General features: G+C 30.7%; 1 protein-coding gene across 1 annotated transcript in view; it reads left to right on the top strand.

Annotated features, from left to right (window-relative positions):
* Positions 1 to 786: 786 nt before the first annotated feature.
* The window catches only part of LOC143042066 (solute carrier family 4 member 11-like), a 62,844-nt gene continuing 41,093 nt past the window's right edge, over positions 787 to 22,537 (top strand). The window contains exons 1-3 of the mRNA XM_076214308.1: positions 787 to 890; positions 6,408 to 6,466; positions 9,274 to 9,326. The gene's annotated coding sequence lies outside the window, so the exon portion shown is untranslated. The remainder of the gene's footprint in view (positions 891 to 6,407; positions 6,467 to 9,273; positions 9,327 to 22,537) is intronic.

Below are 22,537 nucleotides of genomic sequence, written 5' to 3'. Positions count from 1 at the left end.
TATTTTAATTAGCAATGTTTCAACATTGTTTTATATCGTGAAAGCAGAGAAACTCTATGTATCTACTTAAATATAATTCAATACAATGACAATTGACATGTATAACTACTGCAAGTCCAGTCCCAATCGTTTATGTGGAAGTATTTTGCTTTCGTCGCATTTATGATGTTGACAAACAGGGGCTACACCTCTAGCAGCTTCGTCGGGTTTAGCAATTGCTACCAATCGTCTTCTAGATTTCCTCTTTTCACGAAGTCTGTTGTCAAATACATGGTCTCTGAAATTATTTAAATGAGAAAATATATAAACATACGGGACTTTGACTTTACTAACAGAGGCGGATTTAGAGGGGGGCCAGGGGGCCCGGGCCCCCCCTTTTTGGGAAAAAATTTGGTTGCTTATATAGGGAATCATTGAAGCGTGACTGGAGCGGGCCCCCTCTTAGGTCAGTCAGTGGGCCCCCACTTATGAAAATTTCTGGATCCGCCACTGACTAATTTGAATGCCAAGGAACCAAAGCAGTTGTTCAAAGAGCCATATAATCAAACATGACCAAAATTTCAAATTATCCTAATATTAAAATAGAATTTGCAGTTTCTGTTACATTCAGGAAAAGTAAATTATCCTAGTATTAAAATAGAAGTTTCTGTTACATTATTAAAATAGAAGTTTCTGTTTCATTCCGGAAAAGTAACTAACTGATTCCCGATTTGAGTCTAAAATACAAAATTGCGGCAAAATGAAAAAAAGAGAGAGAAAAGTGGTCATGATTTTTCACTCCCTAGTAGCTGGATGGAGTTGATTGACAGTGTCACACGATCCTATCGGGCTTGCTGGTTATAGGAAATGCTACAGCAGCCTTTGATGTGTCTCGGAAAGGGGTCCGGAAGGTAATTTCCATTGGCGGATCCAAAAGGGGGGGGGGGGGGTTCCCGGGGTTGGAACCCCCCTTTTTTTTGGCCGCTCAATGCATTTGAATGGGGACATATAGTTGGAACCCCCCTTTTTAAAATGGCTGGATCCGCCCCTGATTTCTTGTCTAAACGCAATAAGAAATTCCTAGTTATAAAATTTATGATTTTCTGGATATAACTAAGTTCATGAAATTACATTACCAATTTTTGGTTGATGGATATTTGTCAGTTTATTGACGACCAGAGCCAGTGGCAAATATTTCATGATATTCAGGATCATTGAATCAGCTTGATACTTAAAGCCTGAGACTGTTATAGTAGTCTCAGTTAAAGCCTAAACGATCTTGGGTTTATGCAATCTCCAGCGCAGAGTTCATATTCGTTCCGTACATGCTCCGCAATACTGCACTTAATAGTCAGTAAGGCCTGAGGGATATAACTCTATAGGGTTATTACAGGAAAATAACATTCATTTGTAATTGTAGACTGAAAAATCAAAGAACTGTGATAACATACGTATGTTACATGTTTCAAAGGGACAATATACATCATTAGTTTCGTTAAAATTGGTAAAATTTCTGTTGATATTACTTTTGTCTATACATATACTTAACTATTAAAAGATACAACAGTTCATAGTTTGCCATTTTGCATAATACACCTATATGTTATCACAGAAAAAATATGCCTGTAATAACTAAAGGGTGTTATCACAGCTTCTCTATATCACTTCAAAGGATTTGCTCAGACAGAGATCATGCTTAATTACAATGTATTTTAATTTATTGTAAGAAATAATGACCAGAGCCTGTAATGAGGTTCTGCACAAGTTTCTCAGTAATTCTCAAGTGTCTTATATAATAAGTTACATTCCTTTAATAACTAAGCCTTGTTATTACAGCTAAGTTTATCCCTTAATAGCCTCGTCTCATTGATTTACCATGGTTAATCAAATATGTATTAATTTAATTAAGAAATTAGTTATCAAGGCTATGCATTTAGTTTCTGCGCAAAGTGTCAAGAGTTCCCTAGAGCCCACTATAAATGAAATAATTTTACAAATACCAAACATATAATATGTTATTACAGAGAAATTTTAGGAAGAAAATCTGTAATAACACACACAAGTTATTTTCTGTAATAACCCTATAGAGTTATATCTCTGACTGATAGTCATATTGATTGTAGTGTTAAAAAGTATTGAACAGAACGGATATGATCTCTGCGCCAGAGATTGAGGTTTATGGTGTTGTTCATGTTCATGTTCGTGTTGTTGGGAACAATATAAATTTTTCATAAAATATTAAATGGTGTGAGTTAAGTATTAATATGTTTATACCGAATAATCTGTCTCTTGGGTGGCCACAGTACATTTGTCATTTCATATTTTCTTTTTATTATTTGGCTATCTATTATTAGGGGAAATTGCCTAATTGCGGACACAGACGTGTGGACACTAAAAAAAAAAAAAATAATAAATAGCCAAATGATAAAAAGAAAATATGAAATGACAAATTTTTAGAAAATATCCTTGTTTACTGACAAATTTACCTTTTTAGGTACTATATATGTATATATTTTAAACATGATGAGAGATTTACATCAATGCCAAAGGTCTAGACACAATAAACCATCACTCAACATGCTCAAAGTATCAAGTACATGTATGTATTAAACTACATATATATGATTTATTTAACCCTGACTGTGTGGTAGTGTTCCAAGAGTTTTTGGTGAATTTGACTTGTACTTCTCCCACAGTTTTCAACTCAGATCTTGGAAAATTTATATATTGCATGTATGCAAAATGTATATGCTGATTATGAAATTATAGCTTAGAAATGTTTCTATGGACTAAAAACTTGAGAGCTTTCATGCTAAAAATCGATGTAGTCTGCAATAATTATACAGATCTCAGGTGTAAATCAGCATTGCTGTTCATACAGTTTTTATTTGTTGGCGTATTAAATACAGTTGACAGATTACAAGCTGCATGTTAATACAACTTTAAGCCAGCAGAAATTATAATTATAAGAATTGAAAAAAATCTGCAACACACATGCAAATACTTTTGCTTGAAGTATTATAAAAATATGAGAATCTTATATAGAAACATGATGAAGCCATAAAAATTTGATAAGCATATGATTTTAATTCAATCTGTATTCTTTCATCAAAACTTTTAATGCTTATGAAACATAAAAGACCTTATGAAAATAAAGCAATGTGTGTTTTCGAGATATTGCAGCTGCAGAATGATGGAGAAACAAATACTTCTCACACTAAACATACAATATGTACAAATGTACTATACTGCTATACTTTTAATATAGAAATAAGGAGATGTGGTATGATTGCCAATTAGACAACTATCCACCATGACAGAGTTTAAATAAGTGGATATATAAAGCAATTAAAGGTCACCATACTGTTGAGCCATGGCTAAAAATAGAACATAAGGGTAAAATGTAGACTTTGGCTTATATCAGTCTCTGAAACCAAAGCATTTAGAGCAAATTTGATAGGGGGTAAAATTGTTTATCAGGTCAAGATCTATCTACCCTGAAATTTTCAGATGAATCAGAAAAACCTGTTGTAGGGTTGCTGCCCCTAAATTGGTAATTTCAAGGAAATTTTGCTGATTTAATCTCACCTGGCCTGAAGGGCGAAGTGAGCTTTTTTCATCACTTGGAGTCTGTTGTCCAGCGTCCTGCGTCCGTAAACTTTTACAAAAAATCTTCTCCTCTGAAACTGTTAATTAGGCCAAATTAAACCAAACTTGGCCACAATCATCATAGGGGTATCCAGTTTAAAAAATTAGTCTGATGACCCGCCAACCAACCAAGATGACCACCATGGCTAAAAATAGAACATTGGGGTAAAATGTAGATTTTGGCTTATATCTCTGAAACCAAAGCATTTAGAGCAAATCTGACATGGGATAAAATTGTTTATCAGGTCAAGATCTATCTGCCCTAAAATTTTCAGACAAATCGGACAACCCATTGTTTGGTTGCTGCCCCACAATTAGTAATTTTAAAGGAAATTTTGCAGCTTTTGGCTATTACAAATGAATCTTGAATATTATAAAAGATAGAAATAAACTGTCAACAGCAATAATGTTCAGCAAAGTAAGATCTACAACTGAGTCAACATGACCAAAATTGTCAGTTGACCCCTTAAGGAGTTGTTTCCCTTTATAGTCAATTTTTAACCATTTTAAATTTTTTTTTAGTAATCTTTAAAAAAAAACTTCTCCTCTGATACAACTGGGCCTAATTTAACCAAACTTAGCCACAATCATCATTGGGTATCAAGTTTAAAAAATGTGTCCAGTGACCCAGCCAACCAACCAAGATAGAAGCCATGGCTTAAAATAGAACAAAAATGACAGAGGGGTAAAATATAGATTTTGGCTTAGTATCTCTAAAACCAAAGCATTTAGAGCAAATCTGACATGATGTAAAATTGTTTATCAGGTCAAGATCTATCTGCTCTGAAATTTGCAGACCAATCAGGTAACTCTTTGTTGGGTTGCTGCCCCTGAAATGGTAATATTAAGTAAATTTTGAAGCTTTTGATTATATCTTAAATACTATTAAAGATACAGATAAACTGTAAACAGCAATAATGTACAACAAAGTAAGACCTACAAATACGCCAGCATGATGAAAATGGTCAATTGACCCCTTAAAGAAATATTGCCCTTTATAGTCAATTTTAACAATTTTCATCAATTTTGTAAATTTTTACAAAATATTTTAAGTACTGGACCAAGTTCATTATAGTTAGTGATAATAGTAAGCAGCAAGAATGTTCAGTAAAGTAGGATCTACTAACACATCACCATTACCGAAACACAATTTTGTCATGAATCCATCTGTATCCTTCGTGTATGATATGCACATAGACCAAGGTGAGCGACACAGGCTCTTTAGAGCCTCTAGTTGGTTATTGATCTACAGGTTTCTGCCCTGAAATTTTCAGATGAATCGGACAACTGTTGTTGGGTTGCTACCCCTGGATTTGTTTTTTTTTTAAGGAAATTTTGCTGTTTTTGGTTATTATCTTGAATATGATTATAGATAGAGTTAACTGTAAACAGCAGTAATGTTCAGCAAAGTAAGATCTACAAATAAGTCAACATGACCAAAATGGTCAGTTGACCCCTTAAGGAGTTATTATGCCCTTTAAAGTCAATTTTTTAACGATCTTTTCTAAATTTTTGTTATCTTTTACAAAAATCTTCTCCTCTGAGGCTACTAAGACAAATTTAACTACTTGTCCACAATCATCATATTAGGGTATCTAGTTTAAAAAATGTGTCCAATGACCTCGCCTTTGAACCAAGATGGCCAATGGCTAAAAGTAGTACATAGGGTAAAATACAGTTTTTGGCTCATATCTCTAAAACCAAAGCATTTGGAGAAAATCTGCTGTGGATAAAATAGTTCATAAGGTCAAGATCTATCTGCCCTGAAATTTTCAGACCAATCCGGCTATTTGTTGTTGGGCTGCTGCCACTGAATTGGTAATTTTAAGAAAACTTTGCAGCTTTTGGTTATTACCTTGAATATTATTATAGATAGAGATAAACTGTAAATAGCAATAATGTACAGCAAAGTAAGAGCTACAAATAAGTCAACTTGACCAAAGTGGTCAATTGACCCCTTTAGGAGTTATTGTCCTTTATAGTCAATTTCCATGATTTCTAACAATTTTCATAAATTTTTACAAAATATTGTCCACTGTTACTTGTAAGCCAATTTCGTTAAAGATAGAGATAATTGTTCAATAAAGTAAGATCTACAAAGTTCTTAAACACCAAAACAATATTTTGTCATGAATCCGTCTGTGTCCTTATTAAATATGCACATAGACCAAGGTGAGCAACACAGGATCTTTAGAGCCTCTAGTTTGCGTATTTCGTAGGTTCAGGAAAATGTATGTATTTAAATGTTCAACGAATTACAAATCTTTTAAAAGAAGGTATTAACATAATTAATAATGCAGACTTTGCAAAAACCACAAGTTTTCTTCAAACCTTGAAAATGCACAGGTACCCATAAATATAAATGAATCCATGTAGTATGTCATGAATGAGAAAACCCCTACTGTATAGCAGGCTACAAAAGGTTCCGACATGAAAATAGTAATAGGATTTCCTTTACTTATGCAGCAAGTCTTATTAGCTAAAGATGCATAAAGCTAACTATACAAATAATAAGATGTAGTATGAGTGCTAATGAGACAACTCCATTCAAGTCACAATGTATAAAAAGTTAACAATTATAGGTCAAAGAATGGCCTTCAACACAGAGCCTTGGATTACACTGAAAGCAAGCTATAAAGTGCCTGACCATTGTAAAACAATTCAAACAGGATAACCAACGGTCTAATCTACATAAAAACTGAGGAACACCTATAAACCACATCAACAAACAACAACCACATGAGTTTTATTACCATAGTTTTAATGTTTGTATTTTTCAGTGCCATTTCTTTACATTCAAGATATCCAGAACTGCTAGAACTATGCAGAATAAGTCTCAGTAAGTAAGACTATTCCCTTTACATGAAAATATGATATGAAGATAAGAAAAAACACATTGTTTTGCTGATCATGCCAGATTGTTTATGGCCCAATCTTGGTGTCTGAATTTGATTTTATTATACAAACAGACTAAATTTAACTACAATGGTCGGTAGTTGATATTTTTAGGCCCCACCTACGATAGTAGAGGGCATTATAGTTTCTGGTCTGCGGGTCCGTTCGTCTACTGTCCCTGCCTACCAGTCAACATAGGCAGAAATGTAATTTAGCAAGATTAAAAAATAATGCATGCTGATATACAAATATGTCAATACAATATATGCATAAAACAATTCATTGACACCTTATAGGTATTATTGCCCTTGAATGATGTTTTTAACCAGTTTTAACATTTTTTACTTTAATCTTTGGGAAAAATGAAAGAAACTGTGAACAGCAAAATTGATAAAAGCTAGATGCAAAATCTGCAAACATGTCAATATGACTGAACAATAAAGTTACATGATCTCATAGGAGTAATTGCCCTTGAATGAGGTATTTAACTGGTTTTAACATCATGAAAAACATCGTCATTGTCATTCGACAGAAACTGTTAACAGCAAAATTGATCAACAATGCAACCATCGATTGACTACTGGTCTTTACCAATGCCATTTTAAATGTTTTTACCTTTTTATGGTCATCGTTAAAGCTAAACAGATGGAAAGAAACTTAAAGCAGGGAGAATTATCATCATAAAACAGAAGTTGATAGTAATTTAGAAATATAAGGTTTATTGGAATTATGAAAAATTCTGGCATTCTCATATTTGAACTAAAAGAATAAAAGTATTGTATGCTACTGCTAAGTCATAAAAATTGTATATTATATAATGATTGTAAGAAAAGTAGTAACACATAATATTTTTATAGTGGCCTTATTGAGACTAAGGCTGACAAAAAACACCTGCTTATGGTTCTAAATACTTTAATTTATTGACTTTTTTGTTGCTATGAAAATGAAAGATTTTTTGTGCTGTATATTTTAACCCCTATATTTTAAATCTAATAATCTGTTGGAATATTAGACTATATTGTATAAAAAGGTTAAAAAATGGGAATTGTAACTTAATTTATTGGTAAAACAGAAAAATAATATATTATTATTAAGGTTCAAATATTGAAATTCAGTATGCAATTATTGAATAGTTTGAAAATATAAATAGCAGACTAACACATTCGCAATCATTGACAACATCAAAAACAGTTAGGTTAATTAACGCTGCAGTTTAAACCATTGATTTTGTTTGTCACCATTAAAGGAAGGAGTTATGCCATAACACGACATTTGAAATTCAATAATGTTGCTTTGATTTTGTCAACGACAATACTTAAACTACTAACATGTAGATGACAATCTTGTCAGCCCACAATAAAAAAAAAATCTGATTAAATCGTAACAGATAACTCGAAAACATTTGAAAATCTTTACCATTGCTAATTATACTTGTGAAATGAATGGGGAAAAAATGTCAAAGTAGTATGATTAAAGACAACTAGTAATGAATAATGGCCATTGTGAAAGAGACCTTTGCAATCATTTTTTGTATCAAAGATATTAAGTCTTGACAATGAATAATAGCACAAGTTTTCAATTTCATATGTGTTTAAGGCTTGGTGCACAGAAGCTGCATAGAGATAAATAGAAAGATCATTTGTTAGGCTTGCCTTAGCATTTTGTATAGATCTGTTCAGAATATTGGCACTGGATAAGAAATTTATCAGGAACAATTTATTAGACAGTACTATCATTTTGACATATTTTGGAATAACCTGGAAGAAAGTCGATTATCTCAACAAATATTTAAATGTGAAATCTTTGCAAGCAAAAAGGTAGGAAACTTTAACGATCAAATTCAATATATTTCTTGAAGTGATGAGAGAGTATCTAAAATTTAATTGCATTTATTTTATTCTTGTGTTATTATAGGTAATTCTTACAGGATTTGATTACTTAGCTTAAACTTTGATATATTTTATTATAATTTTTCTAATATTTCTAATGTTTATGATTATATGGTTCAGCTAGAGTTTAATTAAGTTTATAATGATTTTTTCTGTAAATGGATCATACATAATAGATAAGTCATGAGTATATGTGGAACTTAAAGTACAGGTAGATTGGAAATTTTAATGATGTAATTTCTTCCATCATAAACATAATCAAAACAATATTAGTGATTGTAATACATTTTTCGTTTGAACAGCTGTTTTTCTCCACAGATAACTGGACTGAAATGATGGGTTAAACAAATATTTGAAACATTAATGTGCTCAAACTATGCATTTTCATATTTTGAAAATGATTTTTATGCAGTTTCTCATTAGAAAATAGCAAATTTCAAAGATTAATGTGTGCATGAAAATGATATAAAATCAAATGAACTATGCTAAAAACAATTTAAATCTCTTCACATATAAGTTATCTTTCTGCAAATACGTGAAATTCTACTTCTTTAAATAATCAGGTTTTAATTTATTTTGACAGTTGCGAATTTCCGAGATGTTTAATTTCAAGATGATGAGTTTTCGGTGATTAGTACTTCACAAATGAAATAAACATCATTTCAGCATCATATAAACAGAGCTGTTGAACGAATAGGATAAAGATATAATTAGTAATTTACATAATTACTATGGTTCTGTTGTAAGGTAGAGGAGTGTAATTTACAATACTACAAACAGAATAATTAGTTTCATTTTAGCTCTTTAATATTGGGGTAGCATGACGTGATACATCTTGTTATTTTTTTTGTTGGTTTTACAGGTGTTTTACTCAACGTAGATTATCTGTTCGTATCATTTGGAAAAGTCACAAAGGTAAGAACTTAGTTATACTTCAAATCAGTATTTAAGAGCTTTTAAAACTTTTACAAGGTAGAAAGAATGCGGAAATCTATATTAGTATATTTGAAAAGATAAGACTCATAAAGAGCATAGGATGTCAGAAGTCTTCATTCTAAAATTTAACCCCCAAAAAGATGGATAATTAAAAATCAACAAAAACAAAATATTAACGCAAACAGATGAACAATTAATTTAGTAATTTTCATTAATTTTGTGTAGGGATGACTTTTTTGTCTGTTTGTCTGTTTGTTTTTTCTTTTTTAGCCATTGCAATGAATATCAGTTTATTTTTCGACTTGTTAATTTGAATTTCCCTTTGGTATCTTTCCCCTCTCTTTTTGGGTTCTGACAAAAAATAGAAATGAGAGGATACTACTTTATCATTCTAGGGTTTACAAGTAATAGGAAATTGACATATAAAGCAGGTACAATACAACCCAAAAGTATCACCATTTAAAAAAAAAGTTTTGCGACTGCTATATTTTTTCATGACTTCTCAAAAAGTAAAATCACAAAAATACTTAACTCAGAGGAAAATCAATTCTGATAGTCCATAATCACATGGCAAAATCAAATAATAAAACGCATCAAAAACGAATGGACATGAACAGACCAGAAAAAAGCTGTACATTATGTTCCAACTTACAGTGGACACCAATTTAAAGTGGACATTACCCTGCATCATTTCTATAAAAGTGTAGTGTCAATATCTCAGATAATCTTTTGATTCACCCATTATGCCATCAAATGGAATTGGATAATTTGCATATAATATCATTATCTTCTCTAGATCTACCATAAAAAAAGGGTCAAATTTCTGAAAAGAGCCTGCTTCTAAATGATTGAAAATCTATGATTTTTTTGTTTACCCTGTAAACCATAGTACACCATGAAAATATTAAATACAACGTATGTCATGGTATTATCTTATACTTACTATTAAGAGCAATTTTCTGTAACCACCAACCATTTTATATAGGGGGGCCGGCACGCATAGTCACCGATTTTCATGAAACTTAGACAAAACATGTGATCATGTAAAAAAGTAAGAAAAATGCCCACCCAAATGTTGCTAGTTCATGGTTGCCATGTCAACCAAGTGAATGAGATTTCCTGCAAATTTTGAGGAATTGTGCATCTAAAAAACAACTACTTTGCAGTCATTCGTAATCAAAACTAGGTTGTATTTAATAATATTTGTAAATATTTTTTAGAAACATGAAACTTAACAAACAAAATAGCAATGTCATATATAAAAAAATATTTGGCTGAATATTGTCACAACCGCAGAAGCAGAGGTCATTTTTCAATATAGTTCAGAACACAAATTTTACACATTTTGTATGAACAAATTAGACATTTTTGCATTCACCTCCATTTAACCTGAGGTTATGTATGAAAAGTATCAATGTTTCTTTTAAAAAAATTGTAACAAAATGTTTGGGAAATTAGGTTCTAGGTTGGTTGCTATGGAAACAAAAATGTGTCATTTTTGCCTTTTTACCTCTAAAATGTAGCTATTTTATTAAAATAATCCACAAAAAGTAATTAGTATTGAATGACTATGATGTGCAAACTATTGGCAATTAAATTACCATAAATTGTCCTAAAGTCAAAGGTCATTGTTGACCTTGACCTTTGACCTTGTGTATATTAATTGAATTCTGAAAGGAAATATAATAGAAAGAGGCTGCTATACATGGAGAAAATTATCAGGATGTTTTTAAGCCACTTTTTATCAACATCTGAAAAATAAAGAGTCAAGGTCATGTCAAAAGTGCTTAGCAACCACCCTTATTTGATCAAAAATGTACCTAGCAACCATACATGTTTTCATTCAGAACTATATAAACTATTCAATAGACCTAACTTCAGAGGTCCAGAGGGTGTCATCACATAAGTTGTAAACAATCATTCCTGATTGATTAGAATATCCATGTTCTTTGACTGTCATCTTAATATAAGGATATATTGCAGCTGGGGTGTCTAAATGTTAGACTATTCATTTTTCTTAAATTGCCGTAAAAGACTTCTCTGTCACTGTTCTTTTAACTTAAGTAGTGTTTAGGGTCACAGATTTTTTTATTTCGTTAAATTACTTTGAAATTAGCGAAATCACAGTTATTTCATGTAGGTTTTAAAGAGGAAACCTGATTTTTTCCTTATTGAAGATATATTCAGTTATATAATTGATTGAAATTGAATGAGAGAGTTTCAATTCATAAATACTTGCAAAATATCAAATTAAAAAAAGGGGGTCACAATATTCATGATATTAAGCCTTATTTCTTTAAAAAATCCATCGCCGCGATATAGCCTTTTTGAGCTAATGTGGCATTAAGCAAACATCAATCAATCAATCAATTAAAAATCCAAAAATCACAAATGTATCTGCCCCTGATTTGGAAGGGCTTGTTTTCTGAAAAATGTGTTTTTGTCAGGTTTTAAATATTCTGTTGTAAATTGAAATACACTTGAGTAAAGTATATTAAACCAAACATTTGTTTTTCAATATTCTCAGAAGCCGAGGGATGCTCAGAAAAGACCCTTATGTGTCTTCATCTTGATTATTTCCGTTTTTCTGCTTTCCACTTCTTGTGATGTCCCTTATTTCTGTGTTATAAGCTGTACAATGTATGCTTGTTACTGTTTTTGTGAAAGATTGGTTAGTGGGAGTTTACCAGTTAAACCCCAAAACATGTGTGCTTTTGGCAAATTAGGCTGTTTCTTATCTGTACCTTGACCTTGATATTAGGTATTTTATTGTCTTTTTCTGTCAATTTTTTTCACACGAACTAACAACTTAATGCCACTTTTATTTGATTTATTGATTTGAAAATTAAAATTTGTTTTTTAAATGCATCAAATAAAATTCCTCGTTATGTTAAACAATACATTCATTTATCAGTTTTTATCATTTTGAATATGACATATATTTTCAAAATAATTTTAATAGCACTTCAATCTTTACACAATCTGCAAATCAACAAAAATAATTCTTAAACCAGAACTTTTTTTTTTGTATTAGATTTTTTAAAAATTCAAATATGTTAAGGGCATACGATACAGTTTTGAACCTGTATTTACAAGTTGATGAAAATTTGCATACAGGCTATTTTTTACCTGATTAAATCAAATATGTAAAAAAAAAATATACCTTCATGTGCTACTTTTTGAGTAAAATGAGGTCGAAATTTTGTATATTTGCTCAAAATTCAGATTTGTGTCCGTATTTTCTTTTTCGAAAGAAAGACATAACTTTTTTGTTTTAAAAGATAAACACAAATTGTTTTTTGTTAAATAATCCGTAATTTCTGTATCATTAAGTATCATTAAAAATTTATGCAATTTTTATTCCGAAATAACTCTATATTTATCAAATGTTCATGAATAGAGAAAAAAACGTCATTTTTTGCTGCATGTTTATTAATATTAAAAAAATTGCGCTATTTACAGTTTTATAAAATTTGGGTCACATAATCTCCTTGCAAATTGAAACAAATTGCTGTTTTAAAAAATAGGGGTCCATGCACTCGTTTTCAAATTAAATCAGTTTGAATGATAAAAATCAGTTGAAAAATGCATCTTTTCCCGATATGTCATAGTTTGACGTCGCGAAAATAACATTTTACGTTGGCAACGTCATTACTTTCCCTGTAACTGTATCGTATGCCCTTAATTACATGAATTAGATAAACTAGTTGTTTCTTAAGATTATGCCACGACTCAAATCATATTTTGCCTAAAACTATGGGTGTGAACATATATTTGTTCCGAATAATACTTGTTCCCCCTGGAACAAAACTATGGATCATAAAAGTTCTTGGGATCAAACATTACATAATATTATTTCCACCTTCATAAGATATTTTCCTGGAACTAAAATGTCATATGGTTTCATAATATTTGTTCCTTTAAAGAAAAAGTGTCATTTGATTTTTTACACCTGCTTACATGTACCTCTTAATTAATGTTCACCTCACATGACATTTACCTGTACATATTTTCAATATTTTATTACTGCATGCTGCACTGTGATCATATAATAAATATTTCTGGAACTTTAATTATTTAATAACCATGATAACTATTCCTGCAACATTTGTAATATAGCCATTATTCCAATATGCCTGGAACTTTTATAATATAACTAATATTCCTAGAACTTTTATAATATAACAAATATTCCTGGAACTTTATAACAAATTTTCCTGAACTTTTATAATATAACAAATATTCCTGGAACTTTTATTATATAAAACATGGTCCATGATATTTATTCCAAAGAACTTTTAGCATATAACAAAAGTTTCATTGGGAACTTTCCTTATGTAATATTTTATCCTTTTTGAAGGAAATTTTCTTATAGCATTGGATAAAATATTATATAAGGAAAGTTCCCAATGGAACTTTTGTTATATGCTAAAATTTCTTTGGAACAAATATTATGGGGGAACTTATATTCTGTCACATGGGAAGTGGCCTCAATATCCAAATATACCCATTTCACATCCTTGAATATATAGACACTCACAGTGACATAACAATTGATATTTCTGCACAAAAATTTCCACAATGTTTCTTATAATTTGTCGAAAGGGACTTACTTAAGATTGACTGATCTGTAGAATTCAGATAAGTTATGCCTTACCTACAATAGTTTTTAGAAAATTCAACATTTTTGACGTCCATCATCACTGAACTAGTACATATTTTTGTTTAGGGGCCAGCTGACGCATACTTCTGGTTGCTGATTTTCTGGTTGCATTGAAGACTCATTGGTGGCCTTCAGCTGTTTACTGCTCTTTGGTCTGTTTGTTGTCTCTTTTACACATTTACCTTTTCCATTCTCAAATTTTATTAATTAATGGGTATTAAAATTCTAATTTAATTTAGCTATGAAACACAATAAAAAACTAAAATTCCAAAACATTATTTTTTTACTATGGACTTCGGCATACTTCAATTGAAACACACAGATCTTTAACTAAATGTGTGTTATAATAGAAATTTGATAATCATTAAAGAGGGGGCAGGACCTTTTGCTGGACATCAGGATCGGGTGTTTTTAAGCTTGGGATTTCAGGATTGATCCTTTAGGTTTCCAGGAATTCTTGTTTCGAATTTCGAGATGTCAGGATTTAAATTTCTTTAAATTTAGGACCTCAGTATTTCATGTTTTTAAGCCTGGGTTTTTGGGTTCAGGACCCCTCTGACCCCCACCCCCACCCTCATTTAATTGATGAATAAAATGAATAAAGTACAAATAGTCATGCAAGGTAAAAATTTGACCAAATGAAAAATATCCCAAACCGATGCAATTTTAGGACTTTTTGTTGTTTTGCACTTTACCAAACCTTTGCAGAATCAAAACAATCACAAGATAAAAAAAACTCAATTAATAGGCATTTTTTTGTAAAACAGATTAATTTGCCTGAAAAAGCAAGTGTTATTACATTAAGCATATTGAATTATGAAATGATTCTGAACCGCAATTAAATTTGTGTCATGTTGCAAAGCTTTTTCAATATTCAATCATTTATGTCAAAATGAGTTATGTCTAATTCACTTTTATGATATTGATGTGTAAAAATTACGTTACAACTAAAGTGGCTCTCTGGAACTGATTTTATAATGTCAGTTTCAATCAGTTTTCTACTTATTTCTTAGCCATAATAATTGATATATATAGAAGATGTGAAGTAAAATATGAATGTATGATCTTGTCTTCAAAAGCTGACTTTGTTTTAAATGTACCAATTGTTAAAATCTCTCTGGAAATCTAAATGATACACATTACATAATGTTCAAAGATCTGTTTGTTTATTTTTATTGGCTTTAAAAGATGGAAAATGAAATAATGCAAGTTATATAATATTTGCAATACTTTAAATACATATCTTATTTATGTATGTGATGGTACAAAAATATTAGTATCCAAAGTTTGGGAAAAAAAAAAAACCAAACCCAAAAGTTTATAAAAGTCTTTAATAATAATTATAACTTATTAAGAATTATTTTCGGCCATTATCTCATATGATCTCGAAACTCATGGAAGTTTCTAAAAATATAAGAGTTGAGGAGCACCACCCTTCCTTACTCCTTGATGATCCCAGCAAAAATTGAAATAAATGAAAATAACAAAAAGAGGTTGTACCTGGTGTGCATCTACAGCAACTAAACAATACAAAAATGCAAATGACGTTTTGAGGTCATGTTACTATAAATTTGTCAGATGCTTAACCTTTATATGACCTATCTAAAAAAAAGCACAGACTATTATCAAAGAACTGCCTGCAACACCAGTTCCCCAAATAATATAAAGACAACCCCTTAAATGAGGTCCTGATTTTAGAAAGGCACATATGAACTTATTGTGGCATCTGTGTTCAACTAGTTTTATGGGATCTCTACACTCACTCTTAAATCTTTCTTAGCAATGGAAAATAATGTGAATCCTAATGTTATCATGCTACTTTCTCCAGTGCCACAGTGTCATTATTCCCAATAAAGAAATACCTGCCAATAATATATCTGAATTTACATTGAATTTATATCCATCCCAAAACAATACCAGATGCAATGAATGATCAACAACAGTACATGTATAATAACATTATTAACGACAAGAAGAAACATGCAATTTCTTAGCTTGTAAGCTTTGTAAATACATATTAGTATACAAAAATTGTGTGTTAAATAACATTTTTTCATTAAAATCCTGAAATCCTATTTATAATCAATCAATAAAATTGAGAATGGAAATGGGGAATGTGCCAAAGAGACAACAACCCGACCATAGAGCAGACAACAGCAGAAGGTTACCAACAGGTCTTCAATGCAACGAGAAATTCTCGCACCCGGAGGCATCCTTCAGCTATATAGACATGCTGTAATAGAAGTCAATGTGTGTGATACAGAGAAATGACTCAATTATCTTGGCTTTTAAAGCTTAATAAATGTTGATAGAAATATGTCAATCTCAATATAAGGAAATAGAAAGTTAAGAGTAAAGTTCAATGCCAAACAGCACCTCATAGATATTTAGAAACAATAAGATCTGATGTGCTTTGAGTTTTCTTATTACTTCAGATTTTCCTGTGAAAACTTGAATTTTTGTCCACAATCTCTGATAATCAAATAAATCCTTGAAATATATAATGCAAAGAAACATTAACCTAATAAAATGGTTTCTTTATCACCGTATATGCTATTTTAGGATTTAAGTTTTCTAAAATGAAATTGACTGCTTTCTTTAGAAAAAGATAAAAAGAAGCGATAAAGCAGCTGCTGAACATGAAAGTTACACATACTAGTTGTAGGTCATTGGCTTGATTACACAATTATTTGTGTTTAATGTCTACAGAAATTAAATTGCTTCTATCTTTAAACTGCTTACATTTTCATTTATATGCCAGCCACCCCTCAATTTTGGACATGTTGATTTATGTATTATATAACTGTAAATTCAGAAATTATTGTGTGCATTTATTATTTTGATAATTGACTGAGAAATAAACATATCAACACTCTTGGTTATCTGTAGGCAGTAAAACTCTTGTGAAAGTTAAGCTTAAGTGTCTTTTAAGTTGTGGAGATGCTAAAAATGCACCAGCTTACAATCCTATTCAATCCCTATTATAGGACATATGGGCTATTTCAAAAAAAATGATGCCAAAGTGTGACAAACATGGTAAAAAATTAAGTCATTGCTAATCTTTTTTCTATCATTTTTCTTTAATCCAGAGACATTCAAGTTTACAAAACTACCAAGGGTTAATGCAAAATAATAAAAACAAAAATTTTAACAACATTTTACTCATAAGAATTCATCCACTTTTCAAAGGAAACAACAAAATAATGATATCAACTGACAAACATAAATAAGAATATAAATATCAATGTAATTTTTTTGTTTGTTGCAATAAAGGTACTAAATGATTTTCCTGCAATTTTTTTTTACTTATAAACAGTTTTTTTTTTTAAATATGTAAATTTCACCAATTTTTAGTGTATTCTTTAATATCTTATTTCAAAAGTTTTTATATCTCTTTGCAAAAGCTTTAATTTTATATAAAAAGTATAAGGAAGCAAACATATATGATCTAATTACATCCTCTGAAAATTTCACAACAATTGCTTCAGTCAATTCTAAGTTTTCTTCATTTAAAAAATACAAACATGTGTTTTTTATCCTTTTGTTACACTCCTGACATATTTTTTCAGTAACTGTAAGACTGTTTTTTAATGGAATGTTTAGAAAATCAGTAATGATATCTATTTTAAATTTACAGTCTCACAAATAAATAAATTTATTAGATATTTGATTACATATTTTTTTAATTTCTGAGCAAAGAGCAAACTTTTAACATGTTTAATGAGAATTACACTTTAATTTTTAAGAATCTTTGGTGAATAGTGTGCAGAAAAATCACTTTACAAGACAGATCGGCTTTCTCATTACATTGTAAAGATGTTACAATTATTTTAATAAAGAATCATGTTGAATTTTGTTATAGATAAGCTACATCAGAAACTTGTCAGGAGTGTAACAAATGTTACACTCCTGACCATAATTTATTGCTACCATATTTTAACCTGAAACTGACCTGAAATCATGTAGAGTCTTTATATTTCACATATTATTTTAGTGCAAATTAAGAACAGGTTAAAAAAAATCATATACTTCTTACATATTTACAAATTTTGCTAATTGTCTATTTAAGAAAAAAAGATGGCTTTCCTTTAAACCTTGTTCAGTCTCTTGTTTGATACTATATATATGCTGTTTTTATGACAGATAATGTATTATGATAAGTTTGTTCGTACTACCAAAGATGGTAGCAGTATGTGCTCTGTATATTAAAAATTGTCCAAAAATGTACCCAAAAATGTCAGGAGTGTAACGCTTTAAAATGTTTAAGGTGGTATGGGTGTCTTCCTCCATCTTGGATTGTAAAAAACAGAGAACCAAAGGTCAATATTTTCTATCAAGTTTGCAAAATTTGATGCAGGAATGCAGATATTTAATGTGAATTTTCATTTTAAAGAATCAATTTAAAAGAATATAACTTAAAAATATTAATATTTTGCAAATGATGACTATTTTTGGGTTTAAAAAAAATAATATGAAATTGGCATTTTAAGGGGAGGTAACTCTAAAACAGTGCATTTTCTGAAGGATTCTACATAGAATTTTCCTATTTTGAATTTTAGCTGGAAAAAACGTACGGTGACCCTATCTTTTCTTTTGATATTCTCAAAGCATTGTCTGAAAGCTATCTTTTCCTTAAGTATTTAACAATTCTATCATTTTGTTTAGTTTCTAATCACAAAATGGTATTTTTTCCTGTATAATCCATACAAAATGTGTCATTTTGTCACGTCTTGTAGCTTGAGAAAATGCGCGGTGACCTATCATTTTTATTATATTTTTCAACATATATCAATAGATATTACGTTTTGGCAAAGTATGAACAAATTCTATCATTTTTATTTTAGACTCCCATACCACCTTAAGTGTAACATTCATGTTATTTTTTATGAAACAATGTTATTATTAGTGGTTTTCTTTTCTGGAATTTGAGTGTGAACACCATCTGTTGCATATTTTCAGTAACAAACATGCCATTATTATGGCCTTTATTGCTTGTTTATGCTCAATATTTGTATGTCAGGACTGTAACAAATTTAAACAAGCTAGTTCAATTGCAATTTTAGTTCAAAAATTTCAAAAGTAATGATGTAGACTTGTATTCTGTGTTAAGCTGAGGTGTAGTAATGTCATTTTATAATAATTGTCAGCTTGTTTTTTCTTCCAATAACTTACCTTTGCTAATAAGATTGAAATAAGGCATTTTTTTAGGTTACACTCCTGACATTGAAGTATTGAGCATACAAAAGCAATGAAGGCCATAATAACGGCATGTATGTTACTGATAAACTGTAACAGGTAATGTTCACTGAAATTCAAGAAAAAACAACAACTATAACAACATTGTTTCTAAAAAAAAATACATCTTAACCCAGTTGTTATACTCCTGACAGACCTGGGTAGTCCTCTTATTGTAACCATAATATTCCAGTAGTAGAACTTCAGGGTCAACTGGATGCACCTGTGCCAAGCTATGATACTAAACAAAAAAAATAAACCGTGCAAGATGTACAGAAACATGTTAATTCACCTACAACGACATTTTCTGGCAGCATATTGACTTTTACTAACATTTTTTTTTTTACACAAACTTATTTGACTTACCTTATGAGGCTCATAAAAATGTAAATATATGGAAGAATTGAACAAGAAATCATAGTCAAGATATAATAGTTGGATGAAAGATATTGTTTGGTATTGTATCTGCCCTTATTTATTCTATATCATCAATGAATGAACATGCTTTCTTCTAAATGTCACACTAAAAGCGTTACACTCCTGACATTTTGAGGTACAATTTTGGACAATATTTTTTAAACAGAGCACATACTGCTATTATCTTTGGTAGTTAGGACCGACTAATCATAATACATTATCTGACCTAAAAACATTACAGATATAGTATCATACAAGAGACTAACAAAGGTTTAAAGGAAAGGCATCATTTTTTTTGAAATAGCCCATATCTATTGTATGTACATAATTGTTTTGTCGATTTGTTCTTGTCGTGAACATGCATGAAATACTTGCCACTGGACCTTAAGCAAACAGCAATCATTGCCATTGAGGAAAAAGGGCAAATATACAATATCATTGATTAATGGGGTTCCATAAATGCTTCATATTAACTAAATTAAGCTAGATCAAAATATAAAATGGTATTATGGGAGTTTATATCTTTGGCAAAAGCTATCCTGTTGCAAAACATTGGGAACATTTCTGAATTAACCATTCAGTCATAAAGGCTGAATACGAATTGGTTAATGCAAATTTCGATTTCAATATTTTAGAATGGGTTTCTTTCCAGCAATTAGACCTGATGTTATGAAAAAAATGACATATACAGGATATTGAATTACTTTTGTTTAATCTCTTATATATATATTGTTGGTGGAAGTTGATTTATATAAATGATGAATATGTTTAGGTCCTTAGTCATATAATACTGATTACATATGATAATTGATTATTTAATCAGTAGGAATAATTTATCTTACACAGTAATTAAGATTTCAAATAGTAGAATTATAGTGATAATTCATCGATAATAAGCATTGGTGTCTTGTTATAGTCAATGAAAGTTATGTTTTAAGAAATAATAATATACACTGTGATATATGGAAATTTGGTATGCATTTTTACAGAGTGAATATACTGTTCTAACCTGAATAACTACAAAAGATTGATTACAGGGAGGGACTGAATTATTAGGGTTGATACTGATGAAGGTCAAGTATTTCACTGCTTGAAAATTTTGTCATCTATTTCATTCTTAAAAAAACACATTGATAAAAAATGATCTGAATTTTTGGAAAATGACGCTTTCAGCGGCTTGTTCCAATACTATTGACCTGAACTTCCATTACATTTCTCTGCCTACCGCGCTTGGTTCGTATTTACTTTCCATTACATTTCTCCGTCTACCGCGCTTGGTTTCGTATTTACTATTTTACATACAAACTGGATTCTGCTTGTAATGGATCATTTTTGTGTAGTAATCAACTGGGAACCAGTTTACATACCTCCGGTCCTTCTTATTACCAAAAAGATCGAAGTGTACCAACCAATGTTGTTAAGATACTCACAAATCTATTTTTATACCTTTATTGATTATGTGAAGTAAAACTAAAACATTGTTAAAACATTAAAGATATATAATTAATCGGGGAAAACTTGATGGTCTTTTCGTTTTACAAACAACTGCCTTTTTTATAAGAAAATATAATGTGTCCGTGTTGGTCAACTTTCTACTGGTTATAATACAGATCGGGGTACCGGAAATCCGACTCAATCTTTGTTTACAATACAACATAGACATGTAGAGTCTGTGACAGACTGTATCTGTATGACATGTGAATAAATTGTCGATATCGATGCTGGCTTTAATACAACGGTTTGTGAGAGCGCCGCCGATTTATTGGCGGGGCGGGAGAACAGATTTGAAGCTCTCTACGTTTGATGCGTGCACAAAAGTGTCGTCTAGCTGATTCGGCGCGATCACTGTCTTACAAAGTTTGAATATTGCACGGTGTTTTACCTGGTGGAATGTCAATACACTCACAGTTAGAGTTATTCTTTACTTGCTTTTTCACAATAATTCTTGCGTGGTATTCTTTGAATTTCTCGGCAGTTATGGTTCTCTTCGGACATGCTTTTTAGAGGAATTCGTCTTGTTCAATAGCGTGAATCAGCCCCTCAACTACTTTTTACATAAATACTAACTTTGGCTTCAACTCATTGTTCGTCCTTGTCTAGAGATCTTGTTGTAGTTCCAGTTTGGCAAGCATTTTTGAGACTTATCCATCCTCTCTTCACTTGTAATCTCTGGTGATAAATTTTAACCGCTTGGCATGTTTATTTTTGTTACCGGGTAGGGGTCACATACTATGGCTCCATATTAAATAATGAGATCAATTCCTAAAGGTCTAGTTCATTTTCCAATCTGACACAAATTTCAATAACTGAAATGCCACCCAAGTTGAATATATGGTGACCCACTATAACAGCATAATTACTTGGAATTGTGTTTAATACCATGATCATGATGATGGTTCAATGGCATAAACTTAAATGGAGACAGAAATTTGACATGAAAGATTGTGGATTAGTGTAAAATAAAAATTAACTAGCTTACTATGATATATGGTTAAAGAATGAATATCAATTTATATGGGTCATGGGCAGAGTTGTTATATAATATCCATATGGCAGAGAAGTGGTTTCAAGTTTCATATAAAGGGACCTGACTGACATGAAATAAAAAATCAAAGGAGTATCCCTATTTGTCTAATCTTCAAGGTGAAATAAAACAAGTATAACAATATTATGCTATTGTGTAAATCTACAGAAATAGAATTTGCTTCAAGTAACAGAAATAACTATGTCACTAGTAACTTATTTAATGAGTATGTGGGTAATTAGTCCTATAACATATGACCTCGGGAGCATTATTTACTATTTCTATTTACTGTTCTGATAATTTTTTTTACTATCAATGTGTCACACTTCGCATTAAAAATAAAAAAAAAAA

The sequence above is a fragment of the Mytilus galloprovincialis genome, chromosome 8 (assembly GCF_965363235.1).
Source record: "Mytilus galloprovincialis chromosome 8, xbMytGall1.hap1.1, whole genome shotgun sequence".
NCBI classification, from domain to species: Eukaryota; Metazoa; Mollusca; class Bivalvia; order Mytilida; family Mytilidae; genus Mytilus; species Mytilus galloprovincialis.
The sequence above is the reverse complement of the archived record's forward strand: the minus strand, read 5'-3'. Positions and strand labels throughout refer to the sequence as shown.